We start from the raw sequence: 24,544 nt of genomic DNA on the forward strand, positions 1-24,544 counted from the left end.
CTTACCAAGCTAATATCATCACATAATACTAATTTGCAATTTCCAGGGAAGCCCAGGTGGTAAATTTAGGTTGCATGCTTTGCTCCAGCTCCCATTTAGAAGATGGGCAGACACAGTTACTGTCCATCACTACCAGTATATACTTTGAACATATTTGTCCTGAAAGCTTTTTTTTTGTTTTCTTTCTCAGATTCTCTGGGAAGAGTATTTAATTTTATTTAGGGAAATTGTTATTTTTTAGAAGAGTGTAACTAGACCATCTTTGAAATGAAGATCACATGACAACAGAGTGTTTGGGAGAAGCAGTTGTATGCTTCTGTAATTTTGGCCCATTAGCTTGTTTGTCCATGCCCAAATCAAGATTGAACAAAGTGACTAATGTATGCTTCTTATCTGAAGTGTTTTAAAGGAGACATACATGGCTGACAAAAGATTATTCATTTGAATTCATGCTAGTAGAAGATAAGCTTCATAGTTAGCCTGGCTTGTGCTATTTAATGACAATGGAAATTCAAGGAGGTGTGGTGTGCTCCATGCATTCCAGCAATTTGTAAGAGCTCTGGGAGCATTTGAATTGTTCCTTTATATGGATGAGGATAACCAAACTTATTGCTTTTAAAGTGTGTTTATCTCATGTTGGTATTTTAGAGTATAATACCATGATCAAATGTACCTACAATAGCATGTGATCATAAAGAAAACAGTTATGTAGTTAAGACTAGAGGAATCATTTTAAATATTTTTGTTACTAAAAGATTATCATATTATGTCTCAACATCCTATATAATAAAACCCTAATATGCAAATCGACTGAATGGCAGAATGACCAGCGGACTGATCTCTATGATCGCCCCACCCACCAGTCGCCCCACAGAGGGAGGTGACTGGCGACGGTGGGTAGGATTGGCCAGCCGGCAGTGCCAGGTCACCAGCCAAGGCGGGTGCCAGCAGAGGCCTTCCGATCACCCCACCCGCCGGTCGCCCCACAAATCAGCCCTGATCGCCGGCTAGGCCTAGGAACCCTACCCTATATATTGGGAAGAGTCTCTTAGATTTAAAAATTAAAACCTGGCAAGGCTACTCTAACACTGAAAAAACAGGGTGTTGCAGTGATGACATGCATGGACTCTGGCTTGCACATTTTGTGGTCAGCCCTGATTCTGATACTTATAACTGTGTGACAAAGCCAATTACTTAACTTCTCTCTGCTTCAGTTTTTCCACCCATAAGATGAGGAAAATGGTACTACTGCCTCAGAAGGTTCATGTTATGTACTACTTTTTATAATCAGGGCAAAAAAATGTAGCTGCCCATACAACAGCAAGATGCCTTTTCACCTGTATGAAAAGTATGGTCACTGTTGCATGCAGCGTCCCGGATTGCAAGAGGGATGTCCGACTGCCGGTTTAGGCCCGATCCCTGGTGGGGATGGGCCTAAACTGGCAGCCGGACATCCCCTGAGGGTGCAGGTTGGGCTGAGGGCCCCCACCCCCATGCACGAATTTCATGCACTGGGCCTCTAGTATAAAATAAATGGGGCAGGGATAAGGAGTGAGGAGGTGATTTGTTATCCTAACTCTAGTTCCTTTTTCCCTAAGCATCTTTATCCTACCTCATTTTCATTATAACATATTTATATCTGAGTTGTTCTTTTCCAAGAACATAATATCACTACCTTTTTCTGCCTGTTGCTACATAATTTTTTTTATTTTGATATTTTTTGCCATGATTTTGTTTCTGCACCACATTCTATTGACTCAATTTGCACAGTTTCTTGTTCATTCCAGTCTGATGGATATTTTCTAGATTGCTTTATTTTTTCATTACAAACAAAACTGTGATAAATAGCCTCATGAATAAATATTTAAAAACTATTTTTAAAGCTAGTTTCTGAGAAAAAAGTTGTTTGTTTTTAAATAAAGGGATTTTAATTTTAAATGATATTGTAGTCTTTTCCAATATACTATGATATATTAATAATGAATCTAGCAGGGCAAGAAATAAATTTGGAAACTAATTCGTTTGCTGTTCTCTGCAGTTTAACAAGCATTAATCATTTAACTATTATCAATAATGTAATGGATATGTGTTGACTTTAGCTTTACCTAGTCATGTAACAAATAGTTTGAGATAATAAATGTTTAAGCAGTCCATAACCAAGTGGTCCATGTTGGTTCTCTGCTCTCCTATTTTAAGCAGACTCCTTCTGTACCTTTTCATCTGGTTCATTGTGATCAGGTTAATTACCTCTCTCTCTCTCTAAGACTACCTAAAGGGCCTGCCTTCAGCTTTCTAATTTTTATTAACTCTGCCATCATATGCCCCTCACTTGCCCATAAGACAACATAGTATTCTGAACTACCTAATTGCTCTATGGTTTATGAAAGGTTTCATGCTAATTTCATCAAAGGATATTTAATAATAGGACACAGGTTTTATCTTCCATTCCATTTCTCCTCTTTTTTTTCCCTCCTTCTCCTTCAGTTTCTTCTCTTTTTTTTTTCCTTCTGGATTTTTACTGACTTGATGTTTCAATACTGAGGGATAAATTACAAATGGAAAACTCTCAGCCCACTTCTTCCTTCTCACCTATTTGAAATTGGGAAGCCCTTTAGAAGAGCTTAAGACTGTTAGGATCAGCTCTGGCCTTTTTGCTCAGTGGTTGGAGCGTTGGCCCATGGACCCATCGAAGAGTCTGGGTTCGATTCCCAGTCAGGGGAATATACCGAGGTTGCATCTCCAATAAATATAGAGAATCATTTTCAATGTATCAAGCCACTCCAAAATTTAGTGTCCTACAATAATGGACAGTTATTAGGTTTAATTTTGTAGGTTGGCAATTTGTGTTGGGTTCAGCTAGATGGTTTTTATTAAGCTCACCAGAGGTCCCATGTTTGATCCCAGATGGCCTCCAACACAGGCCTGGAAATTGATAGGGGTGATCAATCTCTGTGTCTTCAGCATCTAGCAGGGTAGCATGTGCTTCTTCACATGGCAGCTGGCTTCCAAAAGCCACAAAGAGGGCAAATATGATATGAGCTTTCCTCGAGCCTCTGTTTGCATCTTGTGTGCTAAGGTTCCATTAGCCAGACAAGTCTGTTACATGGCAAGCCCAGATTCAAGGAGTAGATAAACAGAGTTCACTTTTTGATTAGAGGAGCTATGAACTATTTATGGCTTTTTTTTCAGTTGACCTTAGCATGTGACCAGATTTCTTTTGATAACAAATCTACCCCAGAACAAGTATTTTAGAAATAGCTGTCCCTGTCTATGAAGAGAATGCGTGGAGAATAAGAAAATATTTTAAGTTAGCCTACTTTTCACAACTCTCTTCTGCCTAGTACCCCTTGGGATATTTATGGACTCCGGATTGTATGTGCTTGTGAATTTTGTAGTTTATACAAAGTGCTTTAAAGTTATTTTGATCTCTGTTAGGCTTTTTAAAAAAATTCCTTCCTGAGAAAATGATAAGCTCCAAGAGACAAAGGATTGATTACTTCTTTTGCTATTTTTTTTCCCCAATTTAGTGGTCAACTCATAGTGTCATTAATCTATAGGTTCCATAGACAAGAATTTCACATGAAGCATGATTACATCATTTTGTTATATTTGCTTATGACTCAGTGCTTTTTAGCCATTGTTTATTACAATTATTTGAAAAAAAAATTCTTTGCATTAATGTGAGCTACTTTTTTGTGCCTTGAATTTTAAGCTAAGAACATTGCTTTCTATTGTGAATTTAAAGCTTATCTCCTATGATTTTATTATAAAGTGTATTCCCCTCTGTGGATCCGTCTTTTATACATGGCACACTCGAATTTCATCAAGCAGTAGGTCAATTCTAGTCAGAGGCCTATGAAACAACTGGTATTGAACTGTGCTCAATTTGGTATCTGCTGAGTGTGTATCAGTCTTGTAACAAGTCTTCAAGTGATTTCAGAACTTTCATATTGGCTGATTACTGACATAAATAATAGTTATACTAAAGTTGGTACTTCTGTTGCCATGTTCATAGATGTCTTGCAGTCATAGGACATATTTTTTCTAATGTATCTGTAAGGAAATGACTTGATAATTACTCTATTGTTTCTCCTCCTTAAGGCATAAAAGATGTCTTTCCAAATGCATTTGATGGTCTTATCTATTAGAAAATTGTCAAATAATATTTTAAGGATTTTGCAAAGTGTAATTGATGTAGCATATAAATCCATTTATTTAGAAAAGTTCTCATCACTATGCTTAGTCATATAATAATAGTTGCTTAATTATTTCTCTTGTTGTTTGTATAGACATGTATATGGGTGTATCTTTTTCACTTTGGTTCAAAAATCTAACGTTTTTGTTCCTATTCATAAAAGATTTTTGAATGTTTCCTTTGCCATGTTTAAATTTCATACCTGAAAATTGCTATTATTTCCAAATAGCAATTAGACTACAAAGTCAATTTGGGTAACATTAGGATTCTTTAGTAAGCAAAGACAATTCTTTTCTGTGGATACCTCCATCAGTTACATTTCTTATAGCAGTCACTTCTTTATACTCAGACGACAGAGCCCTTAAAGTGTGCTCTGGGTGCATATAGATTAAATTTTGAATAATAATAATACTAAGTACGGTTTTCTAAGCACTTCTTTACCAGAAAGTAGGCATATCCACTGCTTGGTATGAGTGGCTTCATTTCATACTCCATTGTCAAGGATATCTAGGGAAAACCACCAAAAAAGCAGAAGTGTAGTCAAAAAGTACTCCCTAAATTCACTATGCTTAATCATTTTTAACAATTTTTGTTAAATTAATGGGGTGACATCCTATATAATAAAAGCCTAATATGCAAATTGTCCACTCAACCCGAGTTTGACTGGGAATTCGACCGCTCAACCAGTCGCTATGATGTGCACTGACCATCAGGGGGCAGATGTTCCAACTGATAGGTTAGCTTGCTGCAGGTGCTGGTGGGCTGGACTGGAAAGTGAGGTGTGAGGTGAGAGCAGTCAGGAAGCTCCCAGGGTTTGGCCCAAGCCCCTGGCAGAGGCGGGCGGGGGCGGGAGCCAGGAGGGACCGGGTGGCACAGGAGGCTGCTGCGTGTGATCCAAGAGCTATGAACTGCGCAGCCCTCCGCAGCCTGTGGCATTCTCAGTGCACAATTTATAATCTTCAGAGTGGCTTCTTTTTATTTAAGTTTCACTAACTACTCCAGGAGAGTGGGTAGCACCATTATTGGGGCATGGGCTAGGCGCGCCTGCCCAAATCCAAGGGGCAGTCTCAGGCTCCTCGGGATGCAGCAGAGAGGGGGCCGGGGCTGAGTCAGAGAAACTGAGTCCAAAACTTGAAAGGAAGCGGGAGGCAGTGAGGGGCGGAGGGTGACAGCTACACAGGGGCCTAGAAAACCTGTTGGGTGGGGGCAGCCAAGGAGCCCGGTGCCTCTCACATGGAACAGGCTCCACATCCCTCCTTCCTCTTCCCCATGACCTGTTACTCCAGCTCTCCTCGGAGGCCCTACCTGGGCTCACCCCCACAGCTCCGGACAGCTGCATGGCCTGCACTGCTTCGCTCCACCACCTTGCCAGCTTTGTACAGCCCTGCCCCGCCCCACACAGCCCAGGCTTGGGGAGCTCCACTCCCAGAGGAGAAAGGGGGAGGCTGCAGACAGGAGGTGGCAGGAGAAGGGGGCAGAGCAGGGCCCACCAAGTTAGATGGAGGGGAAGGAGGGAGAGACCCCACAGGACTGGGGACAGAGATGGGCGAGGGAGGAGGGCCATGCGTAAGCATTGCCCTTGGTTGAAGTAGAAATTCTGACCCCATTTTACAGACTCCAGCAGAGTGTGTGTGTGTGTGTGTGTGTGTGTGTGTGTGTGTGGCGGGGAAGGCCAAAGACAAAAGAGGGTGTGAGGGGACTGGATGGATGGAGAGCAGTGACATTTGATTCATGGCCTATTTATTTTTATTTTTTGTTAATATATTTTTGTTGATTTCAGAGAGGAAGGCAGAGGGAGAGATAGAAACATCAATGATGAGAATGAATGGATCTGCTGCCTCCCGCATGCCCCCTACTGGGGATTGAGCCCACAACCCAGGAATGTGCCCTTGACAGGCCATGGCTCTATCCACTGAGCCATCTAGGGCGACCCATGGTCTATTTAAAACCACTGCAGTAGACTGAGCAGGGGGTCTTATCACAATGGTGTTACCTGATAATGAGGGTATTCTTCTTATGTTGGGGTAATCGAAACTGCAGCAAAGTAAAGACACACCCATAGAGCCTGCAAAGGGTTTCCACACACATGATGCAATTTACTTCATGTGGCAGCTAAAAAGGGTGAGCAGAGCCTTGGAAGGACATGAGGTCTCCAAGACCAGGGGCTGGAGGGAAAGTGTGTGCCGAGCATTCCGTGCCATGAATTACAATCTATATATATATAAAAGCCTAATATACTAAGTGTCTGACTGAGCAATCCAACAACTGGTCGCTATGACATGCACTGACCACCAGGGGGCAGATGCTCTGACTGGTAGGTTAGCTTGCTGCTGGGGTCTGGCCAATTGGGACTGGGCAAGATGGCTCTGATTGGCCTTGATCACCAACCAGGCAAAGGGACCTCACCCATGCACAAATTTTGTGTACCGGGCCTCTATTTGGTTAATAAAATTATATAGGTTTCAAATGTACAATTCTATAATACATCATCCATATAAAGTCAAGTCACCGTCCATCACCATATTATTTGGCCCCTTTTACCCTTTTCTCTACCCCAACCCTCTTTCAGAACATTTACTTAGCTTTTTATAAGGACACATATGGTGTCTTTATGGGTCATTTCTTGTGTGCTTTTTGCCCAATGATATGGTTGTTAATATTAAAAAGTCAAAGAAAAATGCCCAAAAGAAAGGTGACAAGAACTGAAGGATCTAGAAGAATTTGCAATCTATAATAATAAAAGTGTAATATGCAAATCGACTGGACGGCAGAACAGTGGAATGACCTTCTGGACATCCTTCCAGACAACCTTCCGGAAGACCTTCTGGATGAAACTAGGACTGCGAGGGCCAAGGCAGCTGCCAAGGTGGCCGGGGCTGCAAGTCGGCCAGGGCTGTGAGGGCCAAGGCAGTCGGGGCTGCGAAGACCTACTCTTGCACAAATTTCATGCATCCAGCCTCTAGAATGGAATATTTGTCAAAAACAGTTGGGCAGATTTAGACTTCTCTTCTGTGTCCTTTGCCATGTTGATGACACTTTCAGACATCTCTTCATATCACTGTAAAATGTGAAAAATCACATTCAAGAAGCAGGAGTGGCCCTTGCCGATTTGGCTCAGTGGATAGACCGTCGGCCTATGGACTAAAGGGTCTCAGGTTTGATTCCAGTCAAGGGCACATGCCCTGGTTGCAGGCTCAATTCCCTGTAGCGGGTGTGCAAGAGGCAGCTGATCAATGATTCTCTCTCATCATTGATGTTTCTATCTCTCTCTCCCTATCCCTCTCTGAAATCAATAAAAATATATTTTTTAAAAAAAGAAGCAGGAGTGACCACTTATTGCTCATTTGCACTTACCTGCAATGGCTATCCTATTCATGAGGTCTTCCACTGAATTTTGATCCTCCCCTTTATCCAGTGATTGTGATGTAGCTGAACTGATAGGTGAAGCTCTGAGGAAACAGGTCCCACCAGGCAAATCCAACCCATTCATCCTTAAATGATAAATTTAAAATGCTCGCTAATTTATCCTGGAAAATATGGCAAGATCAGACCCACACCCTATTTTTTTCTATTTATTATTTTTTTCTTTTAAAATCATCTCTATTGAGGTTTAAGTTTTGTACAACAAGCAGTATTCATTAAAGTGCGAGTTATTGAAGTTTACACCCATGAATCTAATACTACAATTAAGATTGTATACACCCATGAATCTAATACTACAATTAAGATTCCTGACTCTAGCAACCTGTGAAACCTACATTTTGTCACTACAGATTAGTTTCAATTTCTAAAAATTTATATAAATGATATATACTATAACCTCTTTTGTTTCTGGTACTTTTACTCAACATAATGTTTTTTATTCATCCATGTTGTTGGATGTGTCACTAGTTGGTTGCTTTTTATTGTTCTAGAGGCCCAGTGCACAAAATCTGTGCATGAGGAGGAGGTGTTCCTCAGCCCGGCCTGCACCCTCTTCAATCTGGGACCCCTCAGGGAATGTCCAAATGCCAGTTTAGACCCGGCAGGATCGAGCCTAAACCAGCAGTCGAACATCCCTCTCACAATCCGGGACCACTGACTCCTAACCACTTGCCTGCTTGCCTGCCTGATTACCCCTAACTACTTCTGCCTGCCAACCTGATTGCTCCCTAACTGCTCCCCTGCTGGCCTGGTTGATGCCTAACTGCTCCCCTGCCAGCCTGATTGCCCACAACTGCCCTCCCCTGCCACAACCCACCTCCTCTGCCAGGACTTGCCTCCTCTGCACCGCGTGCGAAGCTGCAGGACCCCCAGGCCTCACTGCGTGGAGCAGCCGCCAGGCCCTGCCTCCACTGTGTGCACGGCCATCTTGTGATGATGTTAGGGTGTGACACCACCTAGGCTATTATTAGTATAGATGGTTATACCACATTTTGTGTATTCATTCACCTGTTGGTGGAGATTTAGATTTTCCATAATCTGTTTTGATGTTTTCCACCAAATCTTGGTTTTAGTGCCACCTGCTAATTGTGTCATGTCCTTAAATTTTATTCATCTTTTGTCACTTACTACTTGGACATAAACTTTCCCCAACACTGCAAGAAACCAATAGATCATTAAAAGTTTATGTAGGATATGTATATTTAAGTGGAATTACTTAATAGTTAAAAAAAAATTAGTTCTTAATGATTTCTTTCCCAAAGGAAATTGCTTCTAATAAAGAATGGGTAATCTTTTTCCCCAGAGGTCACTTTGATCTCTGCGCCATTTTGTCACTTTGATGGCAGCAATATGAGGATTTATGGAGAAATACAGGCTGCTGACAGAGCACTTCCTTGGTTCAAAGAAATAGTGCATGACATTTAGAGGGATTTCAGTTATAAAAGTTGATAAATGAAATGTAGAGTTTTCTGTGTACCCCATTCAAAATTTAACCTTTTAAAGACCTTCACTAGTGTTTTTTTTGTTTGTTTGGTGTTTTTTTTTTAAGTGACAACCATCTGACCCGGAAGTTGCAAATTTTGAAGACCAATTTTGCTCCTGCCAACCTTAGTTTAGCATAGCAACTGAAGTTAGGAGCAATGTGAGTTTAGGCATGCTGTTTTTTAAATCTTTCTCTTAGATATTTTCTTTTTAATCTTCTCACTTAGCCTCCTAAATCTAATATTAATGCCTGAGTACCTTCACATTTTTAAGTTCTCTGGGGTCCACTGTTTTTCTGTTCTCTCTTCCTCCTCTCTCAAGTTTTCTTCCTCCTTCATTTTCCCATCTGCATTTGCATTTCTCCCTTTTTCCTTTTAGCCACAAAGATTCTTTAGGCAAGGACTGAACACCACAAGAGAAGTTATTTTACCTCTGCTTTGACTATCTTGCCTATGAAATTTTGTTCTCCTAACACGGAAATCTCAATGATGCTGCTGGAGTGAGTTCTGTATCCTATACCCTGGCACAGCTCCTGGAACTGGTCTCAGTGGGACTTCTGTTTTAGAAGCTGCCTTAGGATCTTTGTAGCATCGTTCCGTTTGCTTTCCTAAAAGAATTTCAGCAAATACATCTCCTCAAAATGTTTTGCCAAAGTATTTGACCACTTCATCATGTAAAGATTATATGTATAAAAATACAAACATATGTGTGTGTTCATGAATATATATTTACCCACACATAAGTATGTTTCTAAACAACTAGTTAAACCCCCAAGGCACCTTCCTCTTCTACCTCCAAAGCATTTACTTCTACCTTCTCATCGTTGCTGTGAATGCACTGATTGTGTGAGGCTCCTGGGAGTCTTTCTCATTCCATCTCATGTTAAACTAATTACAGTATTCTTTAACTTAGTCATGATAATATAACAATTAGGCAGTTCTACTTGTGCTTCCAAATGTAGACTGGAACCCTGCCGAACCAGTTGGCTAGGTGGATAGATGAATGGGGCAGCAGGAAAGGTAGGAAAAAGAGGTATTGATAGGCTGCAGTGGATTGTCTCTGAACATGAATAAAAGAAAATTATCATTCATTATTTAATTTGCAATCATATTAGCAGTTGCTTTTACAGCAGGGAGATAATAGACTTGGCTAGTGGACAGTTAAGGGTCTTATAAAATGGTTATGATTTGATAAGTGTCACTGACTTTAAGATTTAAAAACTTCACTAATAGCACCATATGCTCTTAGTCTTCAAGAAATATTTAGTGAGCTTATACTATATGCAGAACCCTGTGCTGTGTCAGACATTCTTTTTTAAAAAAATAGATTTTATTGATTTTTACAGAGAGGAAGGGAGAGGGATAGAGAGTTAGAAACATCGATGAGAGAGAAACATCCATCAGCTGCCTCCAGCACCGCCCCCTCCACTGGGGATGTGCCTGCAACCAAGGTACATGCCCTTGACCAGAATCGAACCTGGGACCCTTCAGTCAGGGCCGGACAGAAGCTCTAGCAAAAACCATGACCATTACTTGCTGGGTAGAATCACAGAACTTAAAAGCACATTATATCACTCATTTTAGAGATGAGAAAACTAAAACATAGCAGAAAATGATTATGCAACCTGGTGAAAAAAGCACAGGTTTTTGATCCTTAATCAGATTACTTTCCTAGTGTTTTTATGCAGCTTTGCATAAAACTGTGCTTGTTAATTGATTAGTTTTTTATTCAGAGCCTATACAGACAGTCCTCGGGTTATGTCAGACTCGACATACGTTGTTTCGTGGTTACGTCGCCATCTCCCATTTATTTATTAAAAAAAGTTCCGTCATTTTGACGTATGTACATATGTGCTTTATATTTTTTATTATTTATTTACCACAAGTAAAGGTCAGGAATTGTTATCTTTCTTTTAAATTTTTTTTTTACTGTTTCACTTCATTACTACGTCCATGTGAGCGACGTAGGTGCTTACGTAGGTGGGTTCCGACTTACGGCAAAAATTGTGTTATGTTGCACCGTAGGAACAAATCTCTGATGTAACCTGAGGACCTACTGTATTATAAAATTATAAATAATAGTTTTAAATTGAATTTGAGGCCACTTTGAAATTTGAAGGGAGTCTCCTTACTTGGACTTCATTTTTGACACACTTTAAGAAAAGAGCTGGATACTTCAAAATTAGTTCACTGACTTTTTTTTTTTAAAGTGAAAAATACCTTAAGGCTCTCCAAGAAGCTTATAAAATTTATAACTGTGGCTCCAGTTGAAATTGTGCAGCCCAGAATTCTTCCTCCTCAGAGGGGAAGAACATATGATCTTTGTGAATACTTCTTACTCAGGCTTCAATTAAGAAATTTCCATAGTGAAAAGGTAAACAATTGGTATTTATGAACAGAGAGCATGATTAGAGCTGTGCTGTGGCTTATTTTGATAGACTATTTAATGGACTGTTGAGCAAACTTACGGTACCATTTAATTTTCTACATTTCATCTGTGTAGTGTGCCTCGATGCTATAGTCAATTAGAACAGCGTGTTCTTATGTACTGGTACAATATATCTGGTTTTATGGAGCTCACCCAAGGATAAATTAGAAACTGGCTCACTGCCTCTATTTCTTTTTCTCTTCTCTTCTCTTCTCTTCTCTTCTTTTCTTTTCTTTTCTTTTTTTCTCTTTTTGCAGTTTGGATTTTTTACAATCTAGACCAGGGGTGGGCAAACTTTTTGACTCGAGGGCCACAATGGGTTCTTAAACTGGATCGGAGGGCCAGAACAAAAGCATGGATGGAGTGTTTGTGTGAACTAATATAAATTCAAAGTAAACATCATTACATAAAAGGGTACGGTCTTTTTTTTATATAGTTTTATTCATTTCAAACGAGCCGGATTCAGCCTGCGGGCCGTAGTTTGCCCACGGCTGATCTAGACTCTAGAGTAGGGGTCCTCAAACTTTTTAAACAGGGGGCCAGTTCACTGTCCCTCATACCGTTGGAGGGCCGAACTATAGTTTTAAAAAAAACTATGAACAAATTCCTATGCACACTGCACATATCTTATTTTGAAGTAAGAAAAACAAAATGGGAACAAATACAATATTTGTATTTGCATGTGGCCCGCGGGCCGTAGTTTGAGGACCCCTGCTCTAGAGGATACATTTGGTTATTTGGTTGCTCTATTTTCTGGATGCATTTCAGGAGATGACCTGAAACATAGACAGCTGATCTTGTCATTCATATTCACTGGAAATGTCTAAATTACCTAACCAAAATGCAAGGACTTATTAAGTATCTCTTATGTTCAAAGAACCATGCTAGGGATAGCAAGATGAATTAGACACAATCTTTTATAGCGGGGAAGCCATCAATTTCAGATTCAATTTAGTTCCTATTTCCTTTCTAGTCCTTAGTGAAAATCTGACTCTGAGCAAAAACTTAACTGCTTTGAGCCTGTTTCCTTGCCTCCAAAAGTAGACAAATGAAAGACACCACACAGGGATGTTATAGGATTAAATTGAGGTAAGGTGTGTGAAAACACCAAATATAGTGCTTGATGCAGAGCAGGTGCCTCATATATGTTAGTTTCCAGCTTCAAAGAGCTCACAGCCTAGTGGGAATGCTGAGATCTATAAATATCTGTAGGACCAGGCAAAGGTGATAAGTGGCATGAGAGAGGTCCAGATAAGGAGCTGTTGGAGTTCCGAGATGAATTGTGTGAAAGGTGTCAGAGAAGGATTCCTAAAGCATTTTCATGGCATTTTAGCTCATCATTAAAAGAGGAAGAGGATCCAGGGGTTCTAAAACTTTTTAAACAGGGGGTCAGTTCACTGTCCCTCAGACCGTTGGAGGGCCGGACTATAGTTTAAAAAACACCTATGAACAAATTCCTATGCACACTGCACATATCTTATTTTGAAGTAAAAAAACAAAACGGGAACAAATACAATATTTGTATTTGCATGTGGCCCACGGGCCGTAGTTTGAGGACCCCTGATTTAGACATATAGAGATACTGGTTTTGTGACTTTTGCTTCCATCTCCTGGTTGATCTTCCCACTAGCTGGCTTCCTGTGCTATATCTTGTGCACTATCAGTGTTGGGATTTCAGGTCTTGTCTCTTTTAATCTGACTCTGGCTATGCTCATATATCGTTGAGGCTTAATTAACCTTTCTTGTAAGGGCACTCTGGGTTGATGCTTTTACACTTCTCAGTATATGCCATTTAAATAGAATAATTATATATTTTTAAGGCAAGTTATACCCCTCCCCCCAATTAACTTCTGATAGTAAAATGGTTCCAATTAAAGTTATCTTATGTTGTTGGTTTGCAGAGATCTAGGCTAGTTTTGGGGGAACCTTTTGATGGGAATTAATTATAACCCATGGAATCAAGATTTTCTTTCAAAGAAAAAAGCAATTGTCAGGTGCTTGTTTAAGATGTGTGATGCTGGAAGCTGTCTGTCTCCCACAGTCGCCCACACAGTTGGTTCCATCTGTGTGACCATCTTAATAGCAGTCTGACCTCCATTGGCCACTGCAGCTCACTGAAGACCTGGTTTAGAAAATAGACTCATTTTGCACACTATTGAGCAGCTATTTGGAGGTACTGCCTTCAGTGACTTACAGCTTGAACTAGATTGGAGTCCCACATGTGGCTTTCCTTCCTTATTTACCTGCAAAGTCAGACATCCTTTACCAAATTTGAGTCATGATCCTTCCCATGCCCCTACTCTTATTAGTGTTAGAGTGACCATATTTTCTGAATCAAAGGTTGGGATATATTGTATGACTTAGGATCCAATTTGGGAGCCTACTATCCATACTAATAAAAGCCTAAGTGGTCCTCACACTGTGATGCCCTCACAAGATGGCTGCGTGCACAGTGGGCGCACACAGGTGGGCGGGGCTGGGCTTGATGCTGCGTGGGCTGCACAGAGCCTGCCTGGGAGTCGAGGAGGGTCCCCCGGCTCTGTGAGGCCTGCCTGAGGGTCCAGTGAGGCCTGCCTGGGGGTTTTGCCTCCTCCCAGCTCTGCGCTGCACAGAAGCAGGACTCCCAGCTCCAGCCTACCTCTTTGGGGCAATCCATCCATGAGCCCTGGATGGGTGGGCGGGGCCTACCTCTTTTGGGTGATGATAGAGGGGCTCCTGCACTGTGACTGGGCACAGGCCAGACTGGGGGATCCCCCCCCCCCCCCGCCTCGAGTGCATGAATTTGGTGCACTGGGCCTCTAGTATGTAATATATGCCATCGAGCTGAGGGCATCCAAAGCTTTTATACAGTATATGCATACAGGATGGGGTAAAAGTAAGTTCACAGTTGTTCAGATGGAAAATAATACAATAATTGATAAATAATAATACAAGAATAAACTGTGTTTTGTGTACTCACAACTATAAACCTACTTTTGCCCCACCCTGTATATATACAGATATATACACACATATATTCACTGTGTATGTGTATGTGTGTTTGTGTGTGTGTAGCTCAAACCTAGTTGGTTACTATACCTTTATTACTAGTAACTTGGCCCTTTTTCCTCTTCAGGTCTCAATTTACAAAATGTCTGGTATTCTTTAAATTGCAGCACTAAACTTTTGGCCCCAAAGTGGATAAATCTGATTAGAGTATAAGGTATTAAGAATTCTTAATTATTAATTGCTATTAATGATATAGAAGTATGTGTTTAGATTTTGGGGAATGTTCAGCTAAGTGGTTATATGGTTGTTTATTCCTAGATAAGTATATCAGAGGGCGCTATTAATTTTGGTTTGGAGTCAAACAATTTTTGCTGCCGTGGCCTGGGATCCTCTACCCCTAAAAGGAATCATAGTCTCTGAGATCTGGGTGATGAAGATTCAGAGGGACAACATCTGCCTCCCTACACACCAGCTCTGGCACTATTTTGTTCCTATCTTTGAATTTGGGTTCAAACAAATAGAGGTTTTGTGGGGAGAGAAGGGACTCTACCCTTGATCGAATGATCAGTTGTTCCTCATATGAGTGGGCAGATTAGTGATGCATGGGTTACAGAGTATAGGGTTTCTCTGGGCACCCTGGCTACTCTCAATAACAGGTTGAAGTTTTATCTTAGGCTAACTGTCTAGAACAGTGGTTCTTAACCTTGGATGCACATTAGAATCACCTGGGAATCTTTTTAAAATCCTGATTTCTGGGCCTCATCCTCCGGAAATTCTGTTTCTTTGTTACTAATGTTGTGGCCTCACCCCATAACAAAGAAACAGAATTTCCGGAGGATGAGGCCCAGAAATCAGGATTTTAAAAAGATTCCCAGGTGATTCTAATGTGCATCCAAGGTTGCGAACCACTGGTCTAGAAGCTCAAAGTAAAACTCAACAAAAGAGTGGAGCTTTGTGAAATCAGAAGCCACATCCTATGTCTTTTGGAAGAGATGGAAACAGAAAACTTGACAAGAATATATGAGTCCCTATAACCAGGTTTTGACATGTATCGGGGTGGAAGGGTTGAGCGGGGAGACTAAGGACTCTGAATGGTTTTTTTCACCCTGTTATCATCCCTTGTTTTTCATTCAGCTTTTGTTTCACCTTGTCTTAAACTCTGTCCACTTCCTTTAAATATATGGATGTGGGTGGTACTGAATGGTTAGTACAATTAAGTGTTGGGAAGTACCCTACTTTTGACTAATTTATTGATACAGTTTTCAGGAGCAATGATATTCTTATTGTGAAGCCATACAGATATATTTCTTTCTTCTTATCTTTTGGGTATTTACTATGGGTTTCTGCTTTGTGGTCACTATGGGGCTTACATACTAGTATAACAACTGTTATCTGTAACAGTCTATTTTAAGTCGATAACAGGTTAAGTATGATCCCATTTTAAAGAACAACATTTTTACTCTCTTTAAGGATATTCACAAGCAAGGAAAGAACTCTTCTTAGTATTTATGAATCATCTTAAGCAATAATATCACTCTAAGAACTTCTAACACTAAAGCATAAGGCTGAGGGCATCCAAAGCTTTTATTGTCAAGCTTTTAGCATGGACTGCTTTATTGACAAGGGTCATTTTCAAACTCTAGATCTTTGTCTGTATTTTGACTCCAGGCAAGTGTACAGGAACCTTGTGAAGACAGTCTAGTGGAGCAAAAATTTTCTTTCATACAGGTTACTCTGGGGTCCTACCCAAGGTTCTCATTTTTCTTTTCTTTTTTTTTCTTTCAGTTTTAACCCAATATGCCAAAAGGACTTCACTGCTCCTCAGTCTCTGCATAATATGGATCCCAAAGGTGAGGTTGAGGGAGGCCTCCAGGTGCTGTGTATTTTTGGGGGCTGGAGGAAATTACAGTCTGTAGCAGTTTCCCAAAGGGTCCCATAAGCAGTTAATGGTTATTAGTTGAAAAGAGGGGTCATTTTTGAAAGATTTAGTTAAATTAGAAGTAGTTTTTTTTTGTGATAGTGTTTATCATAGCTACAATAGGCTATTGTGTACAGTGAATTCATAAGAAGATGATCTGTGAACATAAATACCCACCCTTAATCCCCCTTTTTTTGTAGAGCATGTCCCTGGATTTTTGTTCCACAGAACAGAATTTGGTCAATACTGTTTATAGAATCTAGAAAAGAGAATTTTTAAAAATGTATTAGAATTTTGTGACATATCTCTTGGGTCAGGGCTTCTAAGGGTTTAGATCAGTGCTTCTACAACTTCAATGTGCATGCAGATTTGCTGGGTAGCCTGCTAAAATGCAAAATTTGACTCAGTTTGTCTCAGTGGGGGTAGTGAATTTGCATTTCTAACAAGCTCCCAGGTGATATTAAGGCCAAGGGCCTTTGGAACACACTTTGAAGGCTTCAGGGCATTCCCAGGTGAAAAGTGTTAAAAAGCTCTCTGTTACTGGAACCCCTGAGGTTAGCTGGTTAAAGAGGCATTTCCGTGTGGGACTTGAAGTTGGAGCTGAGTAAGTAGTTATTATGCCACATCGTCTACTTGTAGATAACTTTTACACTGTTTATTTTTCTTTATAATTTTGCCTGGCTACAAGGGACACATACACACACACACACACACACACACACACACTCATAGATTTAGAATTAAATAGTAAATAGCTATGTGCTTTGACAATTGCTGTGTGTGTCTGAAGTATTTTATGGCATTTTTGAGAAGTCACCAGTGGGTAAGTTTTGGTCTGTCTTCTGCAAACAATAATTCTAAATGTTAAATACACATTTAGAATTCTTACTTAGACTGACTCATGTAACCCCTTATTTCTCTCAATACTCTTGCATTCAGCCTAGAGCAAAGATTTAAAGGACTATATGAAAGTTTGTGGGTGATTCAGAAGGGTTTTAATCATTTAATCTAAGGCTGAGGTAACAAATAAAGTTCATTTCTTGGGCTAACACCATTCATTTGTTTTTGATACCCAATGGGATGTCTGTAGACAGGGTCCAAAGCTATGGTCTGTGCTTGCTGGGAAAGAGCAACACAGTCTATTGGTGAGGTCTGTGGTGGGTCTGGGAGGGCAGGGATCTTCCCAGGAGCTGAGTTGTTTAGTTGATGTACCAGATAAGGCATTAGGTCAGTGGTTCTTAACCTTGGCTGCATATTAGAATCACCTGGGAATCTTTTTAAAATCCTGATTTCTGGGCCCCATCCTCCGGAAATTCTGTTTCTTTGTTATTGGGTGGGGGTCACAACATTAGTAACAAAGGAACAGAATTTCCGGAGGACGAGGCCCAGAAATCAGGATTTTAAAAAGATTCCCAGGTGATTCTAATGTACAGCCAAGGTTGAGAACCACTGCATTAGGTGATGCTGACACCACATTGTCAACAGATGGTCTTTGTACCCTGTGATTTGGTTAGCATCCATTGTCAAATAACTAAATATTGGCCAAAGCTATTATAAAAATCATTTGCTTCGAGTGCCATTTTATTTATTTATTTTTAGTACTAGATTTGCTGTGTAGGCTGGGTACTCAGAGTTAATGGGCCAAGTTTCCAGTGAAATATCTGGATTGTGCTAAAAATAAATTCAGTGTTGTTCCTTTAAGCCCCTTCTCAGTGCTTGGATTGATTACTCCTTAAATTCCTGGCTAATGAATTCTTCCTAATAGAGGCCCTGTTATAGAAAATTAAGGTTCTTTTTGTAATTAGAAACTCCTATTTGCAAACAATTGATGGAGTCATTAAAAGTCTTCTGTAGGGTAAACATATTTTCTGCAGTTTTGATTACAAACATTTTCTTTGTCATTGTGACAGAGTTAAGCTTTAGTCTAATCCTTGGTCATATAAAAAAATCCAAAATAATTTAATCTGAATAATGATTATATTATGTTCCTAGAATCGTGTAATAAAGCATTAACAATAGTAACAATGAAGATGCTTCTTTTATGTGTTACATTCAATTTGTTGAAGCAGAAGAGGTTCAATGTAATATAGATGCCCACTGTAAAACAATATAGATTCATATTATCCAGTCATCTATTAGACTATAAGCTACAGTTTTTTAAAGAGTGGCATAAAATAGCCTTGGCAATTGTGCATATTCTTGTGTTTATGTTCTTGTGTTGTTGATGCTATATATTGTTTTGCTTTGTTCCCAATATATAAATGTAAATAAGAGCTTTTCTGACTTGGTAGTTAATAATCAGGATAGAGAACAGGATAAGCTATCCCTCTTTTAGGAGTTGTACATAATCTGTTGGGCTACTCTTATTTCCACCTCTTCGTAAATTTGGATGACTGGTTCTGACTGTTATAACAAGGTATGTATCATAGCTATATAATATAAGAATGCAAAATCTATCATAGTTTACTACTGTAAATTCAGCACCTGTTGCTGTATAATTATGATACTGCAATTGAAGAAAATAAAAAACTAATTCAAATATGTGTTCAGAATATTGTTTTCTCATTCATGTATTAGGAAAAATGAAAATGTGGATTACCAGGCAGAAAACAAAAGGGAACATTTGTGTCAGAGTTACTTATAAGCTTATGTTTATATTCTTACTTTTGTGTACTTGCTTTCATGTATCTTTATATAAATCACATTGCCTAATGCATTGGGGAGAAGAGATGATAGCATGATGAATAATCCTCTTTGAGAGAAGGTATCCTGTATTTTCTATTTCTCTCCCTATACACCCTGCAATGGGCTCTCTACTGAGCAAATATATTGATTATATAATCCCCAAATTATGTCTATTTGTGTTTGGGCTGTAAGCAAGCATAAATTCAGACAAAGGCAATAAGAGGGGTCTATAACATGGAACAATTCAAGGGAAAATATCCATCAAAAGTTATTTATGTTTTGGGGAGCGGGGGGAGAAAAAGGATCAAAAGCATCAATTCAGTCAAAACAAGTGCTAAATCAGTTATTGTAATAAGATGTTGAATTTATTTGAATTTGTTCAGGTTTTAAAATCTTATTTTAAAAGAGAAAATGCAAATCTCCTTTACTTTGTCAGATATGGATACATAATTGTCTTTTCTTTTTAATTTCTTTTTATTTTAGATAGGGAGGAAGGGAGAGAGAGAAAGAAATATTGATTGAGAGAGATACATCGATCAGTTGCCTCCGTATGCATCCCAATGGGGGGTTGAACCCAAAATCTGGGTATGTGCCCTGACTGGGAATCAAACCCACAACCTTCTGGTGCACAAGATATCGCTCCAACCAACTGAGGTACACTGGCAAGAGCCATGATTTTCTCGAATCTGTTTTTTTCTTGTTGCTTGAGTTACTTCTCTAGGCTCAGGCTTGCTGTTTCTTAGGTAGTACTGAGAATTAGCTATAAGACAAATAGATCATCCACCTGCAGAATCCACTCTCAGTTACCCAGAAGTCACTACCATTTGTGAACAAAATGGGAGTTTGGGACCTTAAAGAGAAACAAAAGGGGGTTTTGGAGCATCATTATGTAATACAGTATGCAAACATGAAGGTATTTTCACAAGGCATCTTGATGCCAGATGGTTAATCATGCATATATAATTAGTGCTTGTGGTCAACCATAACATGGTTGTCTTCTGTTTGCTCCAAGATCATGGTGGGAAAATGACATTAGAATGTGGAACTTTCGCCATGAATCTTAAGTTTGCTAAAGTGCTCCTTAAGACTGTTTTACAGTCAATTTGAACCAGTGCTAACACATTAATTGAAACACAAAATTCAGACCATCTTTTCCCAAGGTCAGAGAAAGGCTTTAATGAATTAAAATATGCTGTTTAGGTGGTGGGCACACAATGCAATATACAGATCTTGTATAATGCAAATGTACACTTGAAACCTGTATAATCTCATTAACCAATGTCATCCAATAAATTTAATTAAATATGCTATTTATTCACCAGTGAGGATTATGTAGTTCATTCTATGAACAAAATAAAGTAATATATATTGTAATTGTGTGCTGTAAGATAAAGTTCTGGACATTGATGGTAACTCTAAATTCATCTAGTATAGACTTGACTTTTTTTTTTTTTTTTTTTGGTTAGTGTCCATGTAAGAAATGTTCAAACCTATAAGAATTTTTATGAGTCTATTTGAGCCAAACTGACAACAATTGCTGGGAAGCAAAATCTCAATGCATTGAGAAAATGCTCTGGAAAATAGCAGTTTTAACCACTTACTATATACATAAGATGTAAGGAGTTTACACGAGATTCATTGGTGATAGATTAGGGAGGCAGGAGAAGGCAAAGTAGAGTAGGGGGTGAAGTTGGGGTGCCATGTGAGTGGAGCTCTCTGGGATTGGATAAAAAGTAAAATGAATAGACAGACTTCTTGTACATTGGCAGGTATAGGATAGTTAGCAGTTAACAACATGATAAGAATAACAATGAGGGGTTCTGTGGTCTCCTGTTCTGGTGGGAGATTGTGCCTTGGGGCGGGGTCTAGAAAAGGAAATTACCCTGACATTCCAAAGGTATATTATCATAGTTGCAAAAAGGCAATAGACAAGCTCAAGTAAGGTAAAGATTGACTGTGGCCGGGAAGATACTGGCCTAGGACATGACTACCTGCCATGACTTGGTTTTCACTAGAGAATTTAATTTCAGGCCATTCTATGTGGTTACTTTATGTCTCTGAGTTTTAAGGTCTGCCATGCAGGCCTCCTCTGAGGTTGTCAGGTTTAGTATATGGCCCCTATTTTGTTCACACAAGCTACCAAATCCCATTGTGTGGGGTGAAAATCATTATGCTTGGAGACTGACTTACTTTGTTCCAAGTCAGTGATCAGGCCCATATTAGTAGAAATTATTTCTGAAATCTGTACTTGGAACAAACTGCTCCTCAAGGCAACAGTGTGTGATTATCAACTTATTGAAAATAGTTAACATATAATAGTGCTTGTTATATGTCAGACACCATGTAAAGCACTTTATATGCATTATGCCATTTACTATCAGGATAATATAATTAGTATTATATTCTTATTATGATTATTATATCCTGAAGATTATAAACAGGTTCAGGATTTGCTCAAGGTCATGTGTATGGGCAATGATAGAGATGAGATATGATCTCATCTCTTGATCTCATCTCTACCAGGGTTCTGCCTCCAGGGTTCTTGCTCCTAACCAGTATATTAAGTCTACAGTTTCCCCAATATATTAATTCAGACCCAGCTGAAAATTGAGATGTTCTTAACAAAACCGAAGTTTTTATTTCAACTGTGGTAGTGATATCAGATGAAATTGGGGGTGGGAGGGGGTCTCTTCCCACTCACTGCTGCTGGGAGTGGACTTCTTACGATAGCCTGAGAAAAAGAATTTTCTGAGATTGGCATGGGAGAATGAGTCATTTTTATTTCCATGGAGTTAAATACCTGTGTTTCTAAAGTCCTGTTTCCTTTAAACTAGTCATAGAAGAAGTGTAGCTGGAGTTTTAAGAAATTGGAAGCAGATCCAGTACAGCATCAGGCTAGTTAGTCCATTGTGTGTGAGGGTCTACATGGCCATGGGCCTCATGGGAGAATGCCAGGAAGCCAAGCGTGAGCCATGAGCCAAGCGTGCCAAGAGGAACCAAGAGCATAAGAGTGCACAAAAGAGCGAGTTTCTTTGTTCAGGGCACTAAGTATCCCAAATCATTTTGGGCTGGCAGTGGCCTCGCCCATTCTGGCCAACCATCACTGTCCGCAGGTGTGATTGACAGCAAGCACCTTCCCTAGTCATCACAACTTGAGCATGCATTTATCTTCCCCTTGTCCATTCCCCTATTCTTGTTGTTTTTGCAGGGAACATGCATATAGTGTCTGGCCTTCCCTTTGCTCCTTTCCTGTTATTAATAATTAGCTAATTACAACAGTATCATTAAGATTTAGTTATTTTCTAAGTTGATACATGGGGTGTAAAATAAAAAATAGTGCATCTATTAATGTGTTAGAATAGACAATTTTTAAATTGCTTTAAGTTCTGAAAGTCAATGAATTAGTAAAAACTGTTTAGTTGAAACTGTTTTCTCTTGGAACATGTTTCAAAACACTTTTCAAATAAAGAAGCAAATTCAGCTCCATATTTAATTCATATCCAAATTTATCTTTTAAAAGCAATACTAATTATCTCTCCAAATGAGCTTATGGAATGTATACTAGTATTTAAAAGGAGCAAATACTGCATTTTGAATTTATTTATGAATCCCCCTAAAAGAATCCAAAATAAGTGACTATCTCAATGAAAACTGTGGGGTTTTTTTTTTTTTTTCCACTTTTCTTGTATAAGCAGAGTGCTTTGGTGGGAAAACAGGCTTAATTAATTTGAAAAAACATGCCACAGTACATTTACTGAGATGTTATCGTAAGTAATTAAAACAAAATTACTCTTGTCAAAATAAATGAATAAATTTGATGAGCTATTTTCCTTTATTTTGCAGATTTGTTCCACTTTATTACTAATTCATAAAGTCCACAAAAGTTTCTAGTCATCAGTGTGCTTAGTTAAATTCTGCTGTTGTTGCATTGTTAGAAAAGGGGCATAAAAGTCAGAAGGGAATACCAGCCCAAATGGATAGGATGAGAGTACTGCAAGTATTTTAAATGAGAAGGTATATTTACAATAGCCAAGATCTGGAAACAGCCCAAGTGCCTATCCATAGATGAGTGGATAAAACAGTGTGGTGATAGCCAGAGGGAGAGGGGTGTGGGGGCTAGGTGGAGGTGGTGATAACAGTGATGCTATCTAGTAATACTAATTTCCTACATAATAATAATTATCTCTGGCTGGTAGTTTCTTATGGTGTTGGGTTCAGGTCTAGGTTTCATTATTTCCTGGTTGAAAACCTTGGGCTAAGGGCTTAGCATATCGAATATCAGTTTCTTCATCTTTAAAACAGAGACGATACTACAACCCTTTCTTAGAGTTGTGACATATAAAATTCAACAATATATTGGATCATGGTAGGTTCTCATTGTGCCAAAGCCATCAAGCCAAAGGATGCTTCATGTTGAAATTATTTGAAGTTGAACTTGAGGCTATCTATGAAGCCTTTATTGTGGTCTTGCAGTTTTCACTCATATTACAGCCAACATGCATACAGGCACAGTACAGCGATGTCTGGAGTTCAGAGGTGATATTCTAGAACTGTATCTCTCTGGTCATCCCAGTGTTAACATGACCCCGGATTGATATGGCCAAAAAGATGCAGATAGTGCAAAAAACCCTCAAAGTAATAGATATTTAGAAGAATAGATTTTTTTAAAAAAGATGTGTGGGTTTAAAACTGTGTTTCAAGGGGGACACTAACTTTCCAGACTAAACATATATATATTTTCAAGTACAGAAACTCGTATATCACCTTTCAGGATTACTTGTTTTGGGAATTAGTTATAGGAAATCTGCCATTTTGACGAGGTTCCTCATAGCCACTATCGTATTTCAGAAACCCCACTAAATGATGTCTTTAAACTCTTTACATTTAAGGTTATGGTATGAACATGATAAAACAAACCTGGTGAAAACTCCATATCATATATTCTGAAGTTCAGTTTAAGCATACATTTATTCAATCGAATTATACTAGTAACCACCCTAGTAGGTGGTAGGAACACTGTTGAATATCTATAGTATGAAGATGAAGAAGATCACTTTAGACCTGAGGAACAAGAATAAGAGCAAATAAACATGGACCATAAGTGCTAAAATATCAAATATCAAGGAAGCAGCAAGGAGTGACTGTTGAGTATAGCTTCCTGGAAGATGCGACATGTGATTAGGTTTGATTGGCTGGCAGTTCGCCAAGCAGCAAAGAATTCAGAAGGGGATCTGATGAAGGGAATAACCCCTATAAAAGGCATGAGGAAGCATGGCATGTTCTGGGAGAACTGAGATGCCTGGATTACAAGGCACCTGAAAGGGAATAACAGGAATACAGTACGTACTTTGGATGTAGCTCTGTATTTGGTCACATCTCTGCTTTCCTTTGCAGGCCCACTGTTATCATCTTGGTTCAGACACTAC

At 39.3% G+C, this 24,544-nt stretch overlaps 1 protein-coding gene across 1 annotated transcript in view; it reads left to right on the forward strand.

Moving 5' to 3' along the window:
- Positions 1–24,544, forward strand: part of KCNA4 (potassium voltage-gated channel subfamily A member 4) — a 273,003-nt gene that overhangs the window by 20,136 nt on the left and 228,323 nt on the right. The window contains exon 2 of the transcript XR_011472966.1: positions 16,301–16,365. The gene's annotated coding sequence lies outside the window, so the exon portion shown is untranslated. The remainder of the gene's footprint in view (positions 1–16,300; positions 16,366–24,544) is intronic.

This window comes from Myotis yumanensis, unplaced genomic scaffold, assembly GCF_028538775.1.
Source record: "Myotis yumanensis isolate MYYU_CA2020_CCGP unplaced genomic scaffold, mMyoYum1.0.hap1 SCAF_10, whole genome shotgun sequence".
NCBI lineage: Eukaryota > Metazoa > Chordata > Mammalia > Chiroptera > Vespertilionidae > Myotis > Myotis yumanensis.